The 25948-nt window shown below is 39.2% G+C and overlaps 1 protein-coding gene across 1 annotated transcript in view; it reads left to right on the plus strand.

Annotated features, from left to right (window-relative positions):
• Window positions 1-296: 296 nt before the first annotated feature.
• The window catches only part of LOC138617639 (protocadherin-15-like), a 193697-nt gene continuing 168045 nt past the window's right edge, over window positions 297-25948 (plus strand). Inside the window, exon 1 of the mRNA XM_069692788.1 lies at window positions 297-681. The gene's annotated coding sequence lies outside the window, so the exon portion shown is untranslated. The remainder of the gene's footprint in view (window positions 682-25948) is intronic.

The following is a 25948-nucleotide window of genomic DNA, read 5'->3' on the forward strand; positions in this document are numbered from 1 at the left end:
GCACCAAATGATATAGAATAAAACTGGAAGTGTGTTTTATAATCTCCATGTTGTCAAATTAAGGTGCATGGCCTAATTTAGTTTGAAGGGGGCTACATGAACTCGAAGACAGCACTGACTGTGGATAAAAAGCTCCAGCACAACTTTGGGTGGCGCCAGAGCGCAAGAAAAGAGGAAGTGGGTAAAAAAGCAGCACAACCCATGGGTTAATCTTCCCGGGGAACCGCTTTTATGGCTTCGACCGTCTCCACATCCCCCAGATGATGTGTGAATCACTTCAGCGGGTAGTTGGACTTGCCACCTGTCAGGAATGGTATGCAAACTGCATCTCTGAAGACCGCGCCGGCCTCTCGTACTTTTGCATCGAGGGATGTACATTTTTTTTTTTTTTGCGCAGGATCTCCTGCGTTTGTGAGATAAACCTTGGCAACTTTGTCTGACATCTAAGCAAGAGAAAGTGAGCCACACGCATTGTAAATGGTGAGATTATAAACGGAGTCTCCGAGCACCCCGCAAGGCTCCGACCCCCCTCGTTTTGAAGATTAAGGGGTTGAAGACAATTGAAGGACACTAAGAACAGGATTAGGTATTGTGCAGTCTAACCTACTTCTCATCACTCCTATATCTTGTCCTCTGGAATGACCTTTGGTGCACTTGGAATACAGCGGGTGCGCCTGTGAGGTAAGGAAATAATTTATCAGTGCTGAGTTTTCCGCTGTTTGGATTAATTGTGTGAAGTTGCGCCGAGAAATTCTCCCTGGGCGCACAACAATTTATGTTTGATATCCTCTGTTTGATCCTGTTACGCGCAGGTGCCATCGCCTTTATTTTTAAATAACATCATCGAAAACGACCTGCAAAGTGTTAAGTGCAGGGGGTTATTATTCACACTGCACATTATACAAGGTCCAAGCACCATATTTTACAAGCTTAACACGCCAGGTTACTCAAACGCTCTGTCGATCCAACGCTCCATACGCACGAGGGCTAAAGCAATTTGCAGAATGTGAACCCCTTTAGAAACGATCAATAGTTGAAGGATTCGTGTTTTTATTCTGCGTGAACGCATGTTTGGCAACATTATTATGAAATGTTTTGACCTATATCATTAATGTTGTGGTTTCTTCTTTGGAGTGCCACTATTTAAGGAACACGTGATTTGGATCGTGCATCAATTATTTGCCAAGAGCCAAAAGAGGCATCTTTAGTTTTGGGTTCAACAAAAATGAAAACACATTGAAGAACATGGCATTTATTCTGCAAAGAAAATGAACAATGAAATAATGCTGGCTTGTACATTAGACTGTCTCTGCATCACACTGACAGAATTTCCCATTTCTAGTGCACGTGCAGTCTCTTCTGACCCAACAGCTGAGTGTACAGAAAGCTCACAGCATTGTACATGCCTTTAACGGCAGTCTATCCGTCTATACGTCTGTATGAGCACTAAAGCCATTGTCATATGTTTGCTATAGAAAAGCCTGAATGTGAACCCCTCCCCCCCCCCTCTGCAACAAGTATTCTGAGGAAGACTGCTCAGGTCAGTGTAGTGCGACCACTGTATGGGTTATGTTATGTTTTCAGAGCCCCCTGTTATTGCTAGAGGCTGACATATGTTTTAATTTCACTTTATCTGTGTCATTGTTGCTTACTGTGGATTGTCTTGTATTCATGACAGGATTGGGTCAGTGATATGAAATATATTGATACTTTATTCTGTACTATGTGCATAGTGCCTGCTCACAGTAAGCATCAAGAACAGCCTTGTGACTCTTTTATCCTGTTTTGTGAAGGATGGGTTGAGAAATCTCTTCTCCTCCATGTTGTGTTATTTTATGTGGACAGATTTCAACAGCCACAGGTTTGGGTAGTGCCCTAGAAGTGTGCAGGGAATATTTAAAAAGCATTGCTGCAGGATGTCTTCATCAGTCTAGGGTTGGGCCTGTTCTTTCCAGAGGCGCACATTTGGGAAATGAGAGATGAAGAGTAGCGCAGCTCAGGCCAGAGAGACTCCATTGATATTCTGCCTGTGTCCTACTCCATAGGCAGCCCATTGTCATGGCTCACTCAGTGGGATCGCGTCTGATGATTGAGGTGTATGTAAGGCGATTGAAAACCATCTTGAAAAGAAAGTAAAGGTCAATGTATTGAAGGTTAAAGAGATGTCCTCACTGTAAAGGCAGATAGTCTGTATGTGTTTGCATACCGTGACAGCTACTCAAGTAAATCCAAAAGATAAAAAATATATAGCCTCTAATTTGATATTTTATTGATTTAGTTTGTATTCCATTGCCTTATCACGAGTGTCTGTGGTATTTCAATTCTCTATTTTACCTTCTTAGAGCCACCTGTACTTTAAATAGAATTGTAATTCAATGCATATTTATCAAAATAATACCTGACTTGCTCTTGGAGTTTTTAACATAGACAGTTGCATCTCGAAGTTTCAAAGGGTGCAGCCTCTCTAGCATCAGGTGCAACAGTGCCACACTGTGTGGCCACGTAGTCTGTAAACGATTCATGGCCAGCCAAGCAGAAAGATTTATCTGTCGTGGGTGCGTGAAATTGCAGTGCTCTGCAGTATTCTGTCCAGGCCCGGTGAGAGAGACAGGTCCTCCATTGCTTTGGGAAATAAAGAAGTAACCGAGAGGATCCCTGCTCCAAAAAAAAACAGTAGCAAGCGCTAATGGCTGCTTGTGCTCTGTGTTAGGTAGAAATTATCAAGGCTGTAGTCGCTTCTTTTTTGGGGGAAAAAGGGAAAGGAAATAAGCAGAAAGGAACAACCGCAGGGGGCATAACGAAGACATTTATCTGAAAATATGAACAAATAAGGGTAACTTTTGAAGAGTGCCATGGAAGTTGACACACTGAAGTGCAAAAGTTTACAAGTGGCTGCAGTAGGAAGATTTCTCTCCCAGCTCAGAATATGTTTTTTCACACCTTTTAGCTATTGAACCTTACTTTACACCTTAATGTACTGCTACTTGCTGTAAAAATCACTGCCCGTTTATTTACTTAATGAACCCTAAAATGGAACTATAAAAAGCGTACTGTTATTTTAAAGATTACACTGGAATAAGTAAGAAGATAGTTCAGAGTTTCTCTCCATCCTCTCCTATCCTGTACAGTGTTAAATAGGTTTTAACTAATTGCTCTCAATGTAAGATATTGATGCACATTTTTGGCTATGTGTTGTGAGATTCCATGGCCAAAAACTATAGAGTTTTTCATAGAGAGTTTTGTCCAGTTTTGTCTCCTGGTAAATTGATTATAGAACAATGACAATAAAACAGTCAAGAGTCAGTGAATACATTTTTCTTTCATTTTGGAAGGACCCATGAGGTGAATTTCATCAGCTCAGTCTTGAAGTCTTGTAAATGTATCGCCAAAAGCTTGTAGCTGTATTAGGTCATAGTAGAGCTTGAATAACCATCGTGACCAGTAGCTGTAGTAGAAAACTGTGCCCGGGTCTCCACTGAAGCACGAAGGGAGAAGATTATTGCATATAAGTTATCTCCATGTGGCAACAACAATAGTAAAAAAATTAATGGAAAGGGAGTTTGATATGAATATGAAAAACCATGCATATGTATGCACTGCACACACTCTCTTCTTTTCCGTGTCATATTTGTTTCCTTCTACTTATCTCTCTTTTCTTGTCACTATCAAACACAAAGACTAGTTCTGTTCATGCTGTTCCCTTTCTCTCAGATAACAACTGTTTGTACTTGGTAGCAGGTTTATGAAATAATTTCTTTATGAATGCCTTGAATCTCCTTTTTTCTTAGATTCGGTAAACAGACAGACCTCATTGGAGGAGGGAGCACAATCAGATTATCTCCAGTATAATCTAACAGAATGCTGAGGGGCAATTTGTTATTCAGCTCTTGCGCTTTCACCCTCCTGTTAAATCTCTGAATGTCGACTACAGTGACGACTGCTTGGAAACAGAGTCTTGATGAGAGAGCGAAGCTTTAAGTGTTAGATAGGTATGTTTAGGAATGCTGAGCTTTTGAATCACTGGTCTCTGAGAAAATATCCGTTAAATATGAAGTTCATTCCTATAAAGATTATTGCCTCAGTGTCTTTAAGAAGTTTAACAGTCAAGAGAGGAACAAGAGTTGTGCTGATTTGCTCCCCAGTATGAATGAGTGTAAGCTAAATTGAACCTTTCCTTAAGATGAGTCGCTCATCAGTTCTATCAATACACTTGACTATTGCAATATTATGTTTTGTGAATCTGTGTCGGTTCTCAAAAATACAGTATTCATTTTTAATTCATAGTTTACATGTGAAGTTCCTTTGCTCAGGTTATACTATAAGTAGTGCCATGATGTTGGATGTTACAGAGACTGTGATAAATGCTAATGCAGATCCTACTGTTCTGATTGCATTAAAAAGAACACTTTTTAAAATTCGGGTTATTTGCATATGGCGGTGTGTTTCTTATACGATGACCATTTTAGATTTTAAAAAAATTTAAATTTATTTGATCATAACATTGTATCACCAGATTCTTGCAAATGCACAGCTCTGGTTGTGTCTGAGTAGTAAAGAAGCTGCATAATGGTGTTTCTTCCCAGTGTGAAGCTGCAGTGCTGTCTTAAATATTACATCATCTGCTGAAGCTAAAATTGACAGTCATCCTGCTGTTGATATCTTGGCCTTTGCTAGTTGAGTCAGTGACTGGGTAGAGGCTGAAATATCTTGTTTGTTACTTGCCTTTCTATCACTGTCCGTTTAATAAGCAAAATCCAACCGGTGCATCAGTATTACTCAAGTTAGCCTGTTAATTATCATCAAGCATTATCTCCTTTTTGCAGCTGCCTTCATATGAAATTCTTCATTTTTAACTTTTGCTCCAGGAGCCACTGTCCACTTCAGTTTTGAGGGGATACCATTTCAGAGAAGACATGCAGATTGGTTTTGTAATTTGTAAGGATGTTTGCAAGTGTCCATATGCTTGCTGAGTGAAATTCTATTAGCATAAATCAATATTTGCCCCAGCTCCAAATAAATACGTCTGTACAAAAAGCAAATACAGAGGAAAGAAGTCAATTACCATACTATGATAATGGCTCGACTGAACATTAGTTGCACATGTAGGTGTGGACAGGTAACACTGTTGCCATGTTATAATTTCACACCATAGTACGAGTATTTATCTTTTGGCTGGTGTGGCAGTTTATAATACATGCTCTGTAAGCTTACCTTGCCAGATGATTGCATGGACCCTCTCTGACCTACAATTTAATGAGATGATATTTTGCAAACTTTACAGCAACCACTTTTCAGACAATCTTTCTGTGATATATTTGCTCTATTGCTTGCTACAAAAAAAATGTGAATTAAAGAATTTCATACTTACCAGTATAGTTTAAAACTACAGCAAAACACATTTTATCATGTTGGAGGTATAACTATGAAATGGACATCATCATTTTTCATAGACTTGTTAAAAATGTTCTATTTGGTTTATCTTTAAAACTGCAGTTATTGACTTTTAGAAACTTGGGGGCAATGAGCTGTTAACACCAAATGAACATAATGTTATCACTGTATAGAGTAGTTATGGCTACCGTGTTAGCAGGCATATAGTTGTGTTTCTGGCAACCCAAATGGCAAATATAAGTCCAATTTTTACTTTCCTCCTGAGGAGGAAGATATTTGGCTCTTCGGCTGCTCAATGCTTCACTACACTAACCAGCCAGTTGCTAATTTTGTCTTTGCTTTTTGGTGCTGGGTTTCGAGCAGTTTAGAGAGTGAATCCAAAACTGAATGACACTTTCTTCTCCAAAATATATTATCCCATTTTTATTTTATTTTTTTTGCAAGTAGCTTATTACGACCTGCAGTGACATCTTAAAGTAGGGCGACGTCAAGCGATTGTATCAACAAGGACTATCTGGTGTCTCGGGTTTCTTGTCATCAAATAACCTTTGACTTATCTATAAATGGTCACGTCCTCTTAACACTCCATCATGTAGTAGTGGTATGTAATGTGCCAAGTAATGGTACTGGAAAGTCAATAAGGATCCTTTTTTTGAATGTGGGCCAGAGAAGTGACGCCGTTCAGATGACATCTATAACAGTTATTAGGAGTAGACCGGTTAGGGTTGATGGATAAATATTGCAGCAGACTTGGATGGAGGAAACCACTGTTTGCTTCCTATTTCCAACCCAGGATTAAGAAAGTTTTTTAAAATTGCATTTACTGTTGCCATGACGACCACCAACTTATTTTGTGGTATCAGCTGGAGGGCTTGTTTAACTGTACAATTCATGCGCTAATGAAAACCAGGACCTTCAGTTTCAGTAATGATGTTAACATGATCTGCAGAGCTGACGACTCAATTGATTATAATCTGTGTTTGTCACTTTAACAAAGCCCTTTTACACTACATGCAATTATTTGATATTTACAATAGGCAATGTCAAAATATTCAGCTTTAAGTTACTATTAACTTGCAATATATATATTAATTATATATGAGATACTTGTAAACCCAAGGATGCAGTCTATGAATTCAAAACCTGACAAGCCTGGTGCTGGTGTTGGAGCTATGCACTCAAAGAAGCTCACCAGGAGAAGCAACAATTCAATTTAAGTGTCAGCATAATGATGCTCAAGCTGAAATGTATCAATTCAGAATTTACAACAGTTTCAAACATCTAGGTTACAGTGTTGGTAATATCATGGAGAAAAAAAAAGACACCAAGACCCAAGGCAACCTGCTAAGGATTTTAGTCTCAGAGGGATGAAGCAGATCCACCCCCCTACCTCACCAATAAAGCATTTCAAAATTCTCAGGCTCTTCTTGCTGTCTCTCTTGAACACACACACACACACACACACACACACACACACACACACACACACACACACACACACACACACACACACACACACACACACACACACACACACACACACACACACACACACACACACACACACACACACCTCCTTGAATATCTATTTAGGGCCTAAAAATAGTAAGATGCACACAATGCTATGGAGCTTCAAGGCAATCACAGGTTGTGCGATTTTAGGCGACACTTCACTGATTATACTTTAACCCATAGATCCCCTAAAATTGTTTTATTACAATTTAAAATAAATAAACAAACACTTGTAGCCTTAAAGTTCTAAGTAGTGCTATTGAGGAGTAATTATTTTGGACTTGTGTTGACTTGATTAACCTCTCTACATTGGCTCAACTCCTTGATTTACAATGAACTATAGTTCTGGTTCCTACTGGTTAATTGACAGCCAATCAAATTTATTTATGGGTCAGTCATCAACTGTACGTTCAAATGGACATAGTTTCTGGGTTGGAAAAGTTAAGCCAATGCAGAAGTGCCTTCAAGTCAATAAATTCTTTCACAAGATGTTCTGGTGTCATGAGGTGAATTCTGGCATAGATGGGGGGGGGGGGCATAGTGTCCTTGGGTTCTCAGTCAGATCCACCCTTCGCTGCTCCCCAGCTCATCCAATTATGGTCAATTCTAGCTCCAAAAAACCAAGATGGCAACGGCCGAAATGCCGGCAGCGAGGCTTCAAAACAGCCCTTCATAAACCAATGTGTGACATTATGGACGTGTCACTATTGTTATCCAAGGAATTATTATTCTCGTTCTTTATTTTTCTCGTCAAAGAACTGCAATTTTGGTGGCTTAATCATATTCAAAAACTCCTGAAAGTTGGTACACACATCTCTACCGGCGAAAAATGTCATATTCTAGTGGAGGCGCGAGTTGGCGTGGCCAAATGGCTAAAGAGATGCCCCAGCGGCTACATTTACCTACATGCATGACATTTGGTGGACATGTGTATCACACCTAGACGTACCAAAAAGTTACGATGCACCATTACGTCAACTCAACAGGAAGTCCGGCATTTTTAATTTAGTCGCCATTTTCGGCGATTCGCACATGCTGTACTTTAACGAACTAGGGATTTGTCCGGACCAACTTGACATTTTTTCTGTGCACTCTTTAAATGTTTGTGATTAAAAGTTGTTAAATTAATTTGTTTTCGTCAATGCATGTGCCCGTGGCGTGGCAGCCATTTGGAGCGTCTAGCCATGAAACTACAAATTGCTGTAAATCTTATGTACACTGACTGACCGTCTCTAGACATTACATGTATGATAACAGTCCGGCCCTGAAGACACCTGCATAGTAATATTTGCTCATAGTCATAGCGCCAGCTGCTGGCAACTGGAAATTACACTTTTCATACTTTCACATGCTACATCAAGCTGCTTGATCACTTCAACCTAAATTCTGGTTGATGAAATATTGAGAAGTTTGTGCGACTTTGTCAAAGGGTGTCACCGTGGCGATGCAACAAAGTTTGATGTTTCACCGTGACACAGGAAGTTGATGTTTAAGGTCAAAGGATGCTTGAAACCTCACGACCGGGTGGGACAAAGAAGAACCCATTACGCACCATTACATCAACTCAACAGGAAATCTGCCATTTTTAATTTAGTCACCATTTTCGGCGATTCACACGTTATACTTTAACGAACTCCTCCTACAGATTTTGTCAGACCGACTTGAAATTGAGTATCTGCACTCTTAACATGTTTGAAATTAAAAGTTATCAAAATAATACGTTTTCGTCGATCGGTGTGCCCGTGGCGTGGCGTCCAAAAAGTGACCCAAAGGGCATGCTTCAGCATGTCGTTCAAAAAAATAACTATTTTTTTCTGACTGAAAGATAACATCTTCTGCCTCCATTTATCCATCCACTACAATATGTTCGATTCATGTTAATGTGTATTTAAAGACATTTTAATTTGTGGGAAAAAAATTGGGTGGAAAAAAATATGAAAAATTGTCTCATCAACCAAACATTTCTCGACCCCCTGCAGTACCTAGCGGTCGCGGACCCCCTGTTGAAGACCTCTGGTATATAGTATATCCAGGGCGATGCGGCTAAGTTTAATGTTTTGCCGTGACACAGGAAGTTGATGTTTAAGGTCAAACGATGCTCCAAACCTCATAAAACTTTGCACATGCGTCAGGCACCAACTTTCATCGGTTTTTGAAGATGTTAAAGCCGCCAATTTTTTTTTTAAGAATAAGGACGAGATCGAGAAAAAAAATTCAACTGCAAGCGGGAATATGTGGCCCCGACGTGCAGTGTGCAATTTTAATTTATGTTTATAACTTTTTAAATAAAGTAATGTAAAATGTAAACTGAATTCAGAAGACTTAATCTACAATTATGTCAAAAGAGGAAATGGGCTTCTGATTCAGAAGCAAATCTAAACTAATTTAGCATTGTGGCATTTCAGAGCATCTTGAAAAAAAAAAAAAGATGGTGTTTTGTTTGCATTCAGCAACATCTTGCATGATAAATTTGTATTTTCAGTCATTCTACTATTTCCTTTCTACCGCTGTTCGGCATAGGAGGGGAGCCTTCTTGTTGTTTACTGAGCCTGTTTGTATTTGTATCCGAGATATAAATGGTAGTTATATCTGATCTTGGTCCTGCCTTTTAATTTGACTGTTGATAACTTTGCCCCAGACAGGGCGATTAACAAAGACTTGATATGCATACAAAACATGCAGTTAAGGTCAAAGCAGTTTTAAAGAACATTTATTCTGCTGAATAGCTTACGACAACACTTACAATACCCACCCTCTGCTTCGCCATTAGCACTTTAGACGTAACAAAGTTTACAAACAACTAACAGCAATGCTAAGACACGCCAAGTACTTAAGGCAAAGCAAAGAGATTTTGATTTCATTTAAGTGTACATTTTGCTGGTGCAAGTCTGAAAATCTGAAGGCAAGTCAGTGAAAGATTGGTGCCTCTCATGACTGGAGACATCTGCTTTATTCATAAATTGAAATCATGTCTGAAATGTACATTGGAGCTGTGCCATTAGGAGCCTTTTTATATCAAGAACAGGATCTCAACTTGCACTCAGCAGTGGGAAGTCAAACAAGGTTTCCGACAACCAAGATGATTGGGTCAGAATTTCTTCTTTTTGCCAGTCAGTGAGTGGTTTTCTTTTGAAGGCCCATTTACACTAAATTGAAGAGTCAAAGCAAAGAATATTTATATATATATTTGACTGTAGGAAGTTTGGATTGAATAGTGATTGATGGGATTCATGTGATCCTGGAATAGTGAAATAAATTGTGTATCATCACATGCTATAGGAACACCCTCTCAGCCTTTAAGCTTGTAAAGACTGAGGATGAACTCGTATTGAGCCAGTGCCTGGAGTTTGGGTGAAAATTCACCAAATTCAGTCATGTCAGGAATCATTATGATTATTTCAACCAAAATCCCAAGACAGGTGAATCATGCAGGGTCAGTGACAGCTGTGTTGCATACTGAAATTGAACTGAAACCCGAGCTGTACATAAAAAGTAAAAACTTTGAAAAGCAAGTTTCCATCACTGCAGTAAAACTCGCTGCAAACTTAAATTAGCAGTTAAAATTGGGCTCCATCCTGGCTGGAGTTATTTAATCTGTATATATTAGTATTTATTTTAATAGCAGTCACATTTGACTTTGTAATGCTCAGATGTTTTGACATCTCTCTCTTGTGCTTCACAAACAGTTTACAGCAAAATGAGGCTGATGCGTTCAGTTTTCAGTATTCATTGAGATCTGTCTCTGAGTGTCTCAGATGTCAAACAAGTTTTCAGTCCGTTGATTTTTGTCTTATTATTTATAGGGACGAGGTCGGGAATGGATGGATGGATCAAACTTTCATCCATAGGGACTTTCACCCATAACTTATGTGAAGTGTTTAACTTGCACCATGTACGAAATGCAACTCATGCTACTCAAGAACTGTGAGCATTTCACAACATTAACTATATATTTATTATTGTTACCATGACGAATAAGGTCAGGTATACCTGCTGCTGATAGTTCACTTATGTCAGGACCTGTTGGTCCTATAGAGGGCACTATAAAAACTTGTATGTTGTTTTGGAAGTTGTTGGAAAATTGACCTACTCTGTTGTTTTGGTATGAGGAAGTGTTGGTGCGTTTTAGTGTCTGTAACATTTAACTTAAAATGAAGAACGAATATTCATACAGGAGCTGTAGTACATATACTTTGCCAAAACATAATACTCAGACCTTTCTTGGTAAAAAGAAAACTTACTTTTTACTGCTTTGGCCCCAAATGTAAATATTTGTTATGCTGTTTGAACAAATGACTTGTCCTGTCATTCTTTTCTTGAGAGGATGGTCTAAAAAAAAAAATCCTCTAGCTGGAGGGGGTCGGTCTCCTCTGCATGAAAACAATATCCTGCTGTTAGCTGCATGCAGAGAAAGACCTCTTAGCACCATATTTCCTTTCTTTTTTCAACTTCATTTTGCATTTTAAAAACATCACAGGATTTTTATCTCTTTGATTGTAGGTCCTCAAAATCAACCAAAATGTGACCCACTGTAGACTATATTATGATAAATTGTGTATCTTCTTTTTAACCATGTAAGTTGTAGCTTCACTCTTTTTTTGTCCTTTTGTCCACCCGAGTGCTCCATGGTGGTTTGATAGATAGAAGAAACAAATTTATCACAGTTGCCTAAATCTGTTTCCATTGTGAAGTCGAACGAGAGCAAATAATTCTGAATGTATAAGACTGATGATTTAATGCATAAAATAGATGCAGCATGAGTCTGAAGGCTGCGGTTGCTTTTAGCTGCAGGTACATACATTTACTTAACAATGAATAAAGCCCCCTCATTTCAGATGAGTCTATTGGAGGCCCACTCACTGTTGCCTCATGAGTTTCTTGCAATATAGGCTTCTTGTTCAAGAGCAATTTTCCTTTACAAGGTTTATTTTGCCTCTTTTATGATTTTCCTGTCACATTTTCTAAGGAATACTGTATTTTTAATGAACATATCCTCTCCATATCCTTTGTTCTTTGCCACTTTTTCAACAAGGCCCTCACTTTTCTAGTGAGTCTTGAATTGAATATGAATCAAAGCTTTCTTGTGACTGATGTGGCCTGAAAAACTAAACCTACTCATCATGAGTAGGGGATGTCATTGTTTTGACATCTGCTGCTAATCAGGTCAAATATAGTAGCGCTTGACTTGATCGAAATAAATGTAGCGCCTAATTTTTTACCACACATACTCCATTAGTCGCCCTACGATGAGCAAACCCTACAGCACAAGTGTCCTGCTGGCATTTTGAGTTCAGTCTTGACTTGACCCCGCCTTGCTCTGATGTCATGCACTCAAGATCAAGAGATCAAGGCGGCTGCAGTTTTTGGACTCAGGTGCCACAGTTGCTCTCCACCGACTCACACCTGAAGGCATGATGGGAAATGCGTGGCTTTCCCTTTATCTAACAGCTGATTGATTTAGATGATGGGTCAACAACAATGATGTCTTAAAGACTTTATGTTTAGAGATGTTAATTTCATCAATCTGATTTTGCACCATGAAACCTTAACAGATTAAATAAATATTGTGTAGTCATTGATTACTTTTATCAGTCAGGGAGACTGAATACATTGAGTTCACTTCACTGATGATTGTCAGACTGCAGAAAATAAATGATCGTTCTAGTCTACAACAAGAATATCACTGATTTAAATTGAATTAAAACATTTTTTTTTTTTTTAATTCTCATTGTCCATCAGACAGATCCATAATGGAAACATTAGAAATGTTGAATGTTTATTGCCCCTCCCCGTGTATTTTGTCAATGTATAAATGGTTCAAATTTATGTAGTTTGAGAAGGATCGGTCCTACAATCAAGTTGCCAGTCCTCCACTTTCTTGGCACTGACACATGCAAGAGGCTTTTTCGAGATGCCTCACCAACAATAAGGTTTTTTTTGTTTTAGTTTTTATTTTTGAGGTAGGGGGGAACTTGAAAACCTGCTAAATGTTGCTACATGATGGCATGCACTTATACGCATGTTTGTGTGTCATCTCATCCAATTTGCATTCTGTCAAGTGTCAGATGGTGTCAGCCCTTTACATCTGGTTGCTCTTCTACTCTCGCTCACATATATTGTATTTTAATGCAGCTGAATACCCAATAAAGATATTTTTCATTTACGTAGGTATCTGTTTCTGTTGTCAGACAGGTGGACAAGTATGACATGTTAACCAGCAGTCACTTCCAAGCTGCTGCTCTGCTAAAATTCAGATTTTGTATCCACAGTTCTAGAAAAAGCATCATACACATAATTTAAAGGCAACAGCTGGGCTGTGATTTCAGCCACATTTACATGTAAAATGATCACTCAGAGAGAAAGTTAGAAGTGACACAATATCTTATTTTTTTCTCTCACGCAGCACTCAGCCTCCTTCTAGTTAAAAAACCACAGGCAACTGCCTGCCTGCAAGGAGAGCAGTTTTACACATGCTGTTCAAATCAGGTTGTGGGTTGCCAGGTTACAATGACATTTGGGTTTGCATTGTATGTAGTGTGTCGATTGTGTGTCTTAGATGGTTCGTCATATTAAAATTTGAGAGTCATGCAAGTTTCCCGAAAGAAACAAAATAAGGAAGAGACCTGGGAAGAACTGAACTATTGGCTCATTGTTGACCTTCAAATGTAAGGCAAATCGTTACTGTTTGAAAAGAAGAAGTGCAACACTTTGTGCTTTACTTTTTGCACACCTGTTGTGAGTCGCATCCAATTTATTGACGGCTACACAAACCATCTGCCATGCTTCAGTTTTCTGTTGTGCTTGATGCTTCTATTAAGATCTAAATAGCACAGATTTTCTTTTTCAAAATAGCACTCGAGGCACTGAAGATTAGGGACTGTGTGTGGGAAGTTTTAAGGTGAAATAACTGAATAAAAGAATAAGGTTGAGCTTTTTTCAACACTGCACTTGGATTCGTGAACTCCTGTTACTGTGTCTGGAGTGTTAATAGGGTAGTGAGAGTCACGAGTGATCCAGCCAGTCAATTAAAGGCACCTTCAACTAATTAACCTCCTCTCTGTAACAGTGGTTGCTTGTTGGAGAGCTTGTAGACTGAAATACCAGAGTATGTGTCATTGCTCTGAATAATGAGATTTCACTACAGGCCTTTCAGTTTGAAAAGGCTAACTTACATACAGACAGCTGCTGAAAAGAAGCCTATAATTCGATAGTTATTCTCAGGAGAGGAAAACGTATGTGTGGAGGAATTGAGTGAGTTCTCTGTTAACAAATTGACAAATAATGGGTCAGAGGGAAAGAAAAACACTTGTTCTGCTGTATCGGACTGTTGCATTGCAATGATATGAGGATGTTGGTCGACAGGTTTCAGTTTTCTGACAGTTGGTGGTCATCTGTAATTTTTTTGTGCATACATAGATTTTCTTTTAGGGTTTTTGCTACTTTGTGGCATGTTGGTACACACATGTTGAGATTTATTGCTGGCTAAACCATAGAGTAGCAATAACATGGACCTCCGCTCGCACCTTAACCATGCTGCAATCCAGTATTGTTATTGCATGTACAGTATATCTATCATCTTGCATTTCTGTTTTTGTAGTTGAGCAACAAGTAATCAGAATTGATTTTATATATGTCTGTCCCAATCATTACACAATTGCCTGATCGCAATTATTTGAGCCAACTACAATCATTCTGCATAATCTTTCAATTCGTTTCCATTTACCTGTATAAAAATAGCCACATGAAAATAACAAAAATGTTATATTTCCATCACTATTTCCACATGACTTTCCACAATGCGAGGTGTCACTGGCACTCTTGAGGATATTGTTTTGTTGCACGCCCATCTTCTGCTATAGTTTAATGTCACATAAATGGAGAATTCGTGCCACCAATTGTTTATTTCGACCCCGATGCTTGTCCCTGCGGGTGGTGGGTCCACAGGGTGGCTGCTCCATGTTCTTTCTTCGAGCTGAGCCCGACCGGGCCCCATGGGCGAAGGCCTGGCCACCAGACGCTCACCGGCGAGCTCACCTCCTCGGTCTGGCTACGGGAGGGTGCCCCGGTTTCCCTGATCCGCTATTCATCTGGATTTTGTGAACCGCTCTTAGTCTGGGCTCTCACCTGAGACCAGTTTGCCTTGGGAGACCCTACCAGGGTCACTGAGCCACTCAAACCCCTCCACCACGTTAAGGTGGCGATTCGCGAAAGAGCAATTATTATTATTAAACTTAACTTTCAGGGCCATGACTACCCTTATCATGTAGCAGAAATGTAATCTTCACCTTTTAAAAGCACAATGAAAATAAGGCACAAAATATCTGAAAACATGAGGCAATTTCACCCTGAGGTGAACATTAGCCTAGTACCTATAATTGCCTTTCCAAGGCAAGCTTCAAGGTTTCTTCTTGGTACAAGCTGTTTCAACTTTGAAGCAGCACAGTGCAGTGTAGGCCTTAGTTAAAACAAAAGAAGAATGAAAAATTACTGTACCTCATTATAATTTTCTCTCCCAACTTTAACCACTATGATCCCGAGTCCACATGTCTTTTTCCTTATTTTGACATTTTATGTCAAATATTTCCTTAATCCAGTCTAGAAAAGAGCTGAGAGCACTGTTTGAACATGACAGGCTCAAGGGAATGAGGAGGCATGGGTATTTAATGAAGAGGAAAAGGTCTAAAAATCTTGGGAAAATGAACACCAGCAAAGAGTGGGAATTACTTCTGTCACTTTGAAGTTAATGTGAGAGCCTCAATTAAATTGCACAAAAAAAAGGTCCTATTTTTTTCTGCACTATGCTCTGCATGGCAGAAATCCTTCACCTTTTGTGTGGGGAGTCTTTTCGTGTGCCCTCTGTATCTTGTTTCACACTCGGCAAGATGACGAATTTGGTGTTTTTGCTGCATGTGGGATATGACACTCTTGGTTGACAGCAGCGTGTAAATGCACATGGTCAAGGCCCATTACCTCACCAGTGAGTGGTAGGACATTCAATAGAGAAAATGACTTTTTGGTTCAGTGAAATAAGTGATTTTATTTCTCCATATGTGAGGATAAACACGTTTTCTTGCCACAGGGATTGAAAATGCAGCTTGCCAGATCAGTTGGTTACAGTCATTTCACAAAAGGTAAAAACACGATAAAAAAGAAAAACATAATCGCATTTGCATTAAACAGGTACCGCACAGTAACCAAATTCGCTTGCTTTGATGAAAGTTTGCAACACATGATATGCACACTTTTTCAGGAAACATTTTTCAGAGAGCTGACACTGTAGATTATATCATGGAGAAAATGCATTTAAAACTAAAAACATGTTCCCCCACTATTGCGATTCAGCAGAATAACTGGACAGACTCGCTGATATCTCCTAAGACTTGGCACTGACTTAAATGCATATTACAGTAAGAATGGATTTAGTTAAACATCAGCTCTGTTTCCATCAGAATTACCCTTAGACTGCATCTTATGTTTTTCAGATGTAATCCTGAGATGACTGCAGACTGAAAAAGGGGGGGGGGGGGAAAACAGGGTATGTTTTACATACTTTGGATTAATTTTATCAAACTGTAAACTGGGAAGAGTTTTTCACACTGGATCTCAGGACTGCAATCTTTCAGGAGAGGATTTATATACTCGGATACAATGCGCGTTAGGGAATCACCGATTATTTTAGAGGGATTTGTTCTGCGAAAATGTCAAAGTATTTGGGTCACAGCATTCCACTTTGTAAAATTCATATCTCTTTGGTCGAATAACAAAATGGTTATTGGAACAGAAGGCAGTAAGACATCTGTCCCATGGCTTTAAATTGTTTTGATTTGTGCAGCATTGATTTCCTCATAGCATTCAACTACATTGAATAGGAAAATATATCTTTTAAAGTAAAGGAGTAAATGAATGCTGTGTCATAGTGAAATCACTTAGTCACATCTTCACTTTGTGTTGACCATTAGATGATGACGTTTATGACTGGGTTCGCATATATAATTTACTCTATTGTAAATGTATACTACCAAACTAAAAATAGCCTGTTCTTACTTTCTACTCTTGAGGAGGACAGCCATTAGCGAGGACACCAAATCAAACCTGTTGCCAGAATTTGCCCTGCTCTTGTCTAATCCTTCGCCCCATGTACCTCCCTTATGAATTCTCTTGACAACTCTGATAAAACCAGACGCCGGAGGGCTATTTATACACCAAAACTGCCATTTGCATCTGAAAGTCAGTTGGCAAGCACAATCACCACTCTTATAACACCCACAACAGGGGCTTCTTACAAATATTTCCACAAGTCTGACTGCATTTATTCAGCCGGCAGGCCAGGGAGCAAATGGCTGGGTAACCTTGCGTCCTGTTGTGAAGGTTATCACTTTTCCGAGCAGTGTTAGGATGTCTTGCAGGTGCGATGACAATTTCACGACCAATTACTCTCCCTCTCACTCATCACTGCTTGACAATGTTGCCCTCCATGAAGTTGAGAATTTCACTCCTGTTAGAGCTGAACTTTGATGCCCTCATTCTTCTTACTCTACATTCAGCCAAAGAGAGCTGTAATTTACTGTCTTTCAGCAATTTCATTACTGAACCTGCTTGAACCTGCGAGTGAATGCTTCTGAAACAGATTATTAGAAACGAGACCTCTTGTTTGTGATGATTGCTGGTGCTGCTGTATATATTTAGAATAAAACTGCTGGACAGGGTCCATGTTGATGGATGTGGTGGAGGAAAAAAGAGATTCTGGAAGCAGTGCACTCCACGTGCTCACAGCCTGTCAACCTGCCAGCACTCAGCCAAAACCTCAAGTGATTGGATACAGACTTTAACACAGTCATACAAGGACCACACAGGCTGGTAGAAACTGCATACTGCAGAAAGGATTGCACAGTTTTAAGCCAGTGTAATATATGTGTGTATTTAGTAGGGCTTGCCGAGACTTAAGATTCTCCTATTCAACTAATAGTTGTTAGTTTAGCCAATTTTCTACTGGTTGTCACATAATCATGATATTAATTTAATTATTTGAATATATATTTTTTGGAGGGGAGCATCAAAAAAGTTGTTTAACTTCCTAAACTGACAAAGATTAAACATTATGATAGATTACAGAGAAATATAACTTTTATAGCTGTATGCATTAAGCGAGCTGCCTGTTAACGACGCAAACAGCAAAAGCAGTAACGATTTTGAATGTGGTGGAACAACCACAACTGAGAATATATTTCAAATTTATTTCAATACAGTATTTTGTATCTCAGCCTAATATGATCATTTAACAGATTATTGACAGCCAGGCAGTGGACCTGCACCCTCATGGTGTGCGTGTCTGTTTGGTAGCCTTTTACTGTCTGGAGCGAACATGGTGCACAACATTTGGAAAACTGTTTTACAGAAACGTATTCCCCACTGTTGGCATCCACTTTACAGTGGCTGTGACTACGTGCTGCTAACATCACTTCTCACACTTGAAAGTTGCTAATTTTCTGCATAAGGGAACACCTGGACGTCACCCGTTATCCACAAGGCGACCATAGTAAAATTGAAAGCTCTGCCAGTAGGAAATGTTTTTAATAAGTTATTTATAACAAGGTGTAGTTTGAGGCTGTTCTTTTTTTCTTCCTGCAAGTAGAGTTGCAGGAAGACTCACAAATATTTATTTCAATAAGCTTCAGAATTTTTTTTTTTTTAAATCTTTGACTTCCATAGTAAAGAACTTGCTTCTTTGTCTTCAAACTGGGGTTTTTTTTTCAGATCAAAGGGCCCCAAATTAGATAAAACACTGTTATGTTCTCACTCTTCTGAGGGATGGCATTTACCATTTTGCAGATGTAAGGCTGATGATACAGAGGCCTCCTCACTGCTGGAGGCTTCATTAATGGATTTCTGAATGTGTAAAAGAGGCCAGAGTTTTTATTGGCACTCAGCAGAATTGTGGAGTAACCATACACACCTAGGCATACGTAAATTAGCTCTGAAATGTACGGGTTGTGCTGATGTCAGGTTTTAATTGATTATTTCTAAAAAAAAATTTAAAAAAAATATATATATATTTTTTTTACATTATGAAATAGAGCATGACAAACCCCTGAAATTAAAAAGTAAATCATAGATCATGCGAGTCTGTTTTTTTTGTGTGTTTTTTTTAGCAAAAAATACAACACTTTCATTCATTCACTTTGTCTGCATGTGTCAGCCTTTTTCAGGGTTGCTGTAGTCCTTCACAGAATATATTGACAGTTGACTCCATTACAAATTTACAATACAAATTATTTGTATCCGACAGTCATTCTCTGCCTGCGTTTGTTTTTTACCTTATGTTCAGTATGATAGATAATACAGCTAAATTGGACATGTCACCCTGGCTTATAGATATTTTCCTTTGTGACCTTAAGTTCATACAATAGAACGCAGTGCTTCGGTCTATTTATGTTTTTAGTTTTCCAGTAATTGATTTTTATTTGGGGGGGAACAGAGAACAATCGGGGCCACCAATTTGAAAAGGCCACCGCTACAATCAATGGCCAGCATTCCTTACTCTTTACTGGGTTTTGTTGAAAAATCTTGACCCCAGACATTTTACATCAAACTCGTGTCTGTTAAATGTTACACATGCACTGCTCAAACACATCAAGCACAGGTTTTATTCTTGAGTTCACCAGAATAGGACACAGCAGCACACGAACATTTAATGGCTGGATCTGTTTTATTTAGTAGCCGGTCAGGCTGAGGTCTTGTTTTGGCATGAACCCACACTGTGAAGTCAAAAAATGGGGACACCAGCATACAGCCTCCTTTCAGGGCTTTTTCTTTTGTCTTTGGTGTATTACGCTTTAATTCCCTAGGGTCAACGGTAATTACTACCGATGTGATCACTGTCCAGGAAGTGATAATCTTATTCAAAGTTGCTTATTATGCATTTCAAATCAACCCACATGCAATTCAAATGACCATTCATCTGTTCATTAAAGGGATACTCTGTGCAGTCCAATAATTGAATAATACCCAATGTAAGGCGATGCTCATAGTCATTATTGTGAAATCTTGGCCCTGAGACTTTGGTTAATATTCCTCTTTAGCTATATTTAGCCAGCACTTTTGCATGTTACACGGCTACACTGACATGAACCAAAACAGCAGGTGCTCCTGGAGACAACTGCAGTCTGTGCTCCATTAGTGTCTACGAGTCAAGATATTTCAGTATTTAAGTCAAAGCTTTAACCTGCTGGTAGTGTTAGATGAATAATCAGGGGCTTCCTTTGGGAACCATTCCGTGTCAATCTATCCAATACATGGGTGGATCAAAAAGTTCCAAGACTGCTCCTGCTGAGCGTGAATGGAGTGGAGAGGCAGAGTGATGCACACGGAGCAGGAGGAAGAGTAACCCAAGCTGTATTGCTTAAATAAACATCCGCACCTGAGTTGCACACATTTTTAAGATTACTGGTCTAGTCCATTGTCGATTTCTTAGGGGACATTAGCAGAGGGGGCACGTCAGATTTTGTGTCAAACGTAGACCCTTGACATGGTTCAGAAAATCTATGGCAATGAAGCAGTAAATCGGGAGAGGGGTTTTGAGTGGCATTCATGTTTCAACAGTGGCAGAAAGTCACTGTCTGAGACCGTAAAAGACGCATCAGGTCAGTAGTACAACTGGCTGTTTTTTTTTTACATTCGCAGGGTTGTGCACTGTGAATTTGTCCCCCAGAGTGAAACTGTGATGTTCTTTCTGTTTGTCAAGTTGTGTGTGTAACTCAGAGGCTGGTGTTGATCAAGCAAGAAAACTTATGCTTACTGTATGCATGAAGGTTATAGCTTTCCCCTGCTTTGTGTACATCACAGCGCTGTGTTCCATTCACACACAAAAGGAACAGTCGTGAAACTTTTTGATCCACCCTGGTAGTTAAGATATTTCAAGTTGGATTACATGGCTAAAAAGAAGAGGACGCCATAGGCCATTCCTTTTTTGGACTACGGAGCAAAAGGTGATGGGGTACAACTACAGGAAAGTAAGAAAAAAACATAACCAGCAACAGCATCCCTAAATTATAGTATCCGAGTAAGTACATGGTGTTGCTTTATGGCAGGGAGGGAGACATAGCCCTAAATGTGTCCAGCCTCTGTGACAAGTCAGAACAGACAAGGTGTGCCTGAGGGGAAAGTCCAGAAAAGTTCAACTAAACACCACAAAGGACCAAGCTGGGACCACATATCACTCGGTAATCTTTCAATCATTCTTGGTTTATAACTTGCCCTCGTATCTCTGTGTTTCCACACACGTGCCACAAACCTCATCTGTGTGCTGGATACAGGGAAAGAGTACCACTTCAACTAAAAGAGCCAGGCTTCTCTGTGGAAAAACAATGAATACCAATGCAGTTGTTTCCTTGACCCTTTGTGGACACTCACTGAATGGCTTGATATAATCTTGAAAAGTGCAGAAAGTGCTTCAGACCTTCAGTTTAAAATGTGTTCTCTGCACTCTGGAAAACAGCCATCATTGATCATTGCTGTGCTGAGCAAGATAAGATAAAACTCAATCAATTGCATTAATCTTTCTACTTTGTCTATGGAGTTTAATGGCATCTGCTATAATTTCCAGGACTAAATGGAAAGATGTGTCTCTTTCTACCTCTCTGTCTTGCATGTCATTTACTGAGTCTGTCCACACTTTTTCTTTTTCCCCAAAATGGCAGTTTGAGCGCTGCTGTTTTCTCACTAGAGAGTGTCTCAATGGCTTTTATTGTCCATTAAGGCACATCAGCCATGACACGTGTTAATAATAAGGAATATCTCAGCTCAATGGCTCCCACCACAGGTCCAGGGAGTGTCACATGCTGAATGAAATCATAAAGGGGAGCTTCTTTTAGCACCCACTGAAGGCACTGATGAATTATCTAATAAAGTCAGGTGTCACGTTACTTACAGAGTGACTGCATTTGTGTACAGGTGTGAGGTTATTTTAAAACATCTTTCACTATGATAAAGACTCATAGACTTTATGATCTCACTGACTGTCAGAGTTTTGCTTTCGGGTGAAAGAAAACCAGGTGACATATGATTTATCGTACTAATGAAAGAGAACTGTCACAAAATGCTTTCTGGCTAAACCTGCCCCATAAATGTGTGAGGAAGTCAGACATTATTGAACTTACACCTAGTTACACTGTTTTGTATCAGAAACACGTAAAAAAAAAAAAAAAAAAAACATGACCATTTTCATTAGGTATAATAAACATACACAAAAAAGACTTTGGAATGGAGGAAGCTTTTCCTATAATTTGATATGGATCCTTTTTTTTCATTTTTTTTTCAGCACTAAGTTCACTTGCAGTTTCGTATTGTACTTTACAAATCCCACCTTTTCTATCCTTGCTTTGCTTTTTTTGGTACTATTTAGTTATTATCAGTGAGCAAATGTTGTTAATATCGTTATTCCCAGTGCCTAGCTACAGTAGATGAGCAGTATCACCCAGTCTTGTATCTGGTCACTATAGAACTATGAAACTAAACTCCGTGGGATGTCAAAAACAACTGATCCAGACTGTATTATTATATACGGTACACTTAACTGTATCTTATTATATTTTACTATCATCACCCTGACATAGTAAATCCCTAATTGTCTAGCTATATGTTCAACTAGCAGAGTCTTCACCAGAATTTTTTTTTTAAATTTTGTTTAATTCAGCACTGCAAATGTAAAACGTTCTCTAGACCCTCAGCAGTGCCTCACAGGCAGACCTCTCTGTCAGTCTGCACCCTAACAATGCCCAACAACCAAACTCTAATTGTATTCATGTTAGGGATATTTGATGCTTGGGTTTGAGTCACAAATGGAGTGTTTTGGTCTTCATCTCATGAAAAGGGAAATCCCCTGATGAAAGGGAATGCTAATGCCAAAGTCACCAGTTTCACACGCTGTTGCCATTGGCTTTTATGGGGTTTTAAGTGCTCAGGTGGAGCAATATGCGCGGCTGGATTGGGTGCATTGTTAAAATTGTCACATTCAGCCTAACTCAAGACTGCTATCAGTACAGCATTTCTATAATAATGAAAACAATGACTGTAAATATTTAATTCATGCATTGCTTTCACCATTACATTTAGAAAATCACTAACCTACTGCATGCTGAGAATTAGCACACCAGGCTGGAGCTTGTTGGAGCTTATGACTTATGTTTACCTCATGCAGGGTTCTAAGACCCCAAGCAGAACAGTGCTGTAATTACAATAATGGTTTAAAGAAGTGCTGAAGAAGACATAGTCTCACACTTGCTGTACTAGCACTGGAGAATGATCTGCCTGCACCCATATACTGTATCTCTCTGCTATAGGGGGGAAAAGCGCTCCGGCTTGCTTGTACTTATTCAAACAGTGAGGGTGCCGTAGCGAAATCGTGACGGGGTGAGAACTTGTTTTGGTGGAACATTTGCACATGGGGAGGCGATCCCTGGCATTAAAATAGCAAAAGACTAAAAAAGAACAGCGGGCCTGCTCTATTGCATATTTCAAACATTTGTCAAAACGAGCCATTTTCAGCCTGTAAGTAGTTTGCGTGGAGGTTGTGGCTGTTGTTTCTCTCTGCAACGGGATTTTGAAAACGGTATCATACAGAAAGTAGAAAAGAAGGAGAATGTCGCCGGAAATAGTCGTTTATAACAACATTTTACATCCAGTGAGTCAGGCTATAGTACAGATGAACGTTTAACCATACCTTTAGAGAACCTCTTCCTGATCAAAAATAAAATACACACAGACATCCTCTCATTACAGTCCTTAAAGATCCTTCAATACACATCGACTGTTTAATCGTCCTGCTTCCTTTTCTCTCCCTCTCGAGTCTGCAGATAAGCTCCTTAAAGGAGGACCGATGTAGAAAGAGTAATGCAACTGTTAATATGTATATCTTGAACATTCTGCCATTGTATAGAGATTTAACTCAAAGCTGTTTGAGGTGGTGCCTCTGTTTTAACATGGCCAAAGCTGCAAGACACACAGAAGGAGGCACAGCAAAGATAAGCAATAGTAATCATAAGCTCTCTCTGTGTAGCTGAAAATCTAAAGGGGGTTCAACGTTCTGTGTCCTGTTTACAAGACTTGATTTTGTTAGAAGACCAATTTCTTTAATTTTAGCTTTTGAAAATAAGACTTTAATTTGCTGAAGAAAAAAAAAATAGCTTGAACGTTACATAAGAGATTAGATGAATCTGTGGTCTTAATGGCCCAATTTTCCTTAAAAATGTAATCCAGGAAAACTTCAAGATGAATTTGAACGTGAAGGTCCTCGTTCCTCATTTTATGCAGATGTGCTGTTATTTCTCAATATTACACGGATTAACTAATGCTCTCTCATTATCATAACTGCCAGACTACGAGACAGGTAATTAAGCGTGTGGTGGAGAAATGGGGTTGGGCTGGAATTCCTGCATCTCATAATTCATTATCTTCACAAGCAGATACTTTGCATGACGTTTTGTCCTTTTTTCACTTAAACATGGCTGTTTTTATCCTCATAACTGAAGTTCAACTTGCACACAACCCCAAATGCATGAAGTTAGTTCTATGTTAGCCTGACTGTCATCTCCAGAAAAGCTACTTAAGCATTTTGGTTGTGGGCTGGTAATGTTGGATTTATTGTCTTGCTGACATGACATTAATCATTCTGTAAGTTAATTCATGAAATGCTACCTAATCTTAACCATATAGTGTCTAATGGAATTGACATTTGAGTAAATAAGCACGTACCACCCTTATGTTAGCTTACCTAAGTATATAGAGTGGACAATAGGGCAAACAGCCAGCTTGGCTCTGTCCATAGGGAAAACAAATAATTATGTCTAACTATGCTGGCATCCCTAATGCTCATCAATTACAGTCAAATATTTTTAGTTTTATCCACACAAAACCTGAAGTGGGAAATCAAGGTTTAGTTCTTTAGGGAGTAATGTGCTGAACTGTTTCATGGTAGTACATTCTTTGAGTATTTTCTAGTGAGATCAAGTGACCAGCAGATACTCCACAATATTGAGGTGTTTTCCTCTGCCTTCACTCAATATGTTACAAGCTTACTGTCTCCTGGTTCCAGACTGATTAAAGTGGTATCGATCTTGTCATCTGACACTCTTAAAAAAACTGAAATAAGCACATCTGTCAAAAATATCAAACTTTCCTGTAGCACTTCTTTATATTCAATCTCCCCCTAACTTTAGCCATATGTTTCTTATGTGCCTGAAATAACCATGACTTAAAGTTTGTCAGTTTGATATTTTGTTTTTGGAAAACATTGACAAACATTTTGTCATTTAGACATTAGGACTGGCTGGCCCTTGGACAAGATTGCTAAATGTCAGAGGCAGTTCTCTACTGCAAGTCATTGTGAAGGTACAGAAAAGCACCATTTGGCTTCCACAGAAATTTTGTATAATTCAATATACCAGCTTATGTGCCAGAAGTCCAAAACAAAATACCTAATAGGATTTCCATATGTCCTTGTTATTTGGCAAAATATTATTGTTAGATTTAATTTGACACTTGGCCTAAGCATATCAGCCGAGTGGTTAGGGTGCATACCGTGTGTGCACGTGCTCTGAGCAGTGAGTCCCTTCACTGCATGTCATCCCTCTTCTCATCTCCCTCCCTCTCACTGTCACTATAAAATAAAGGCAAAAATGCCCCAAAAAATCATACCAGTGTAGTGAGCTGCAGAATAAAAACAATAAATTTGCCTTGGTTCTTTCTTGAATCCTTGCTTCTTCTTTTTTTAACGGACCGACTGGATGTAGCCTGCGGCAAATTCAACTGCTGTGAAGCAACTCCTTGCATTCACCCTCTGTCCATCACCTTTCTTCTAATTTCTCTCATATTTTCCCTCCTACTCTCTGTTTCTTTGCTGCTTCCCCTCTCCCTTCTCCTTTTTAATGTTCCCTTTCTTACACTGTCTATCACCTCCTTTTCTCTCTCGCCCTCGCTCTCTTTCTCTTGTTTCCTTTGAAGTGCTAAACAATGAGAGGGCTACACTCCCTGTTAAGCTCATAGGAAAATC

The sequence above is a fragment of the Brachyistius frenatus genome, unplaced genomic scaffold (genome assembly GCF_029030835.1).
Source record: "Brachyistius frenatus isolate BFR_SWC_R1_liver_20210118 unplaced genomic scaffold, ASM2903083v1 Contig_13, whole genome shotgun sequence".
NCBI classification, from domain to species: domain Eukaryota; kingdom Metazoa; phylum Chordata; class Actinopteri; family Embiotocidae; genus Brachyistius; species Brachyistius frenatus.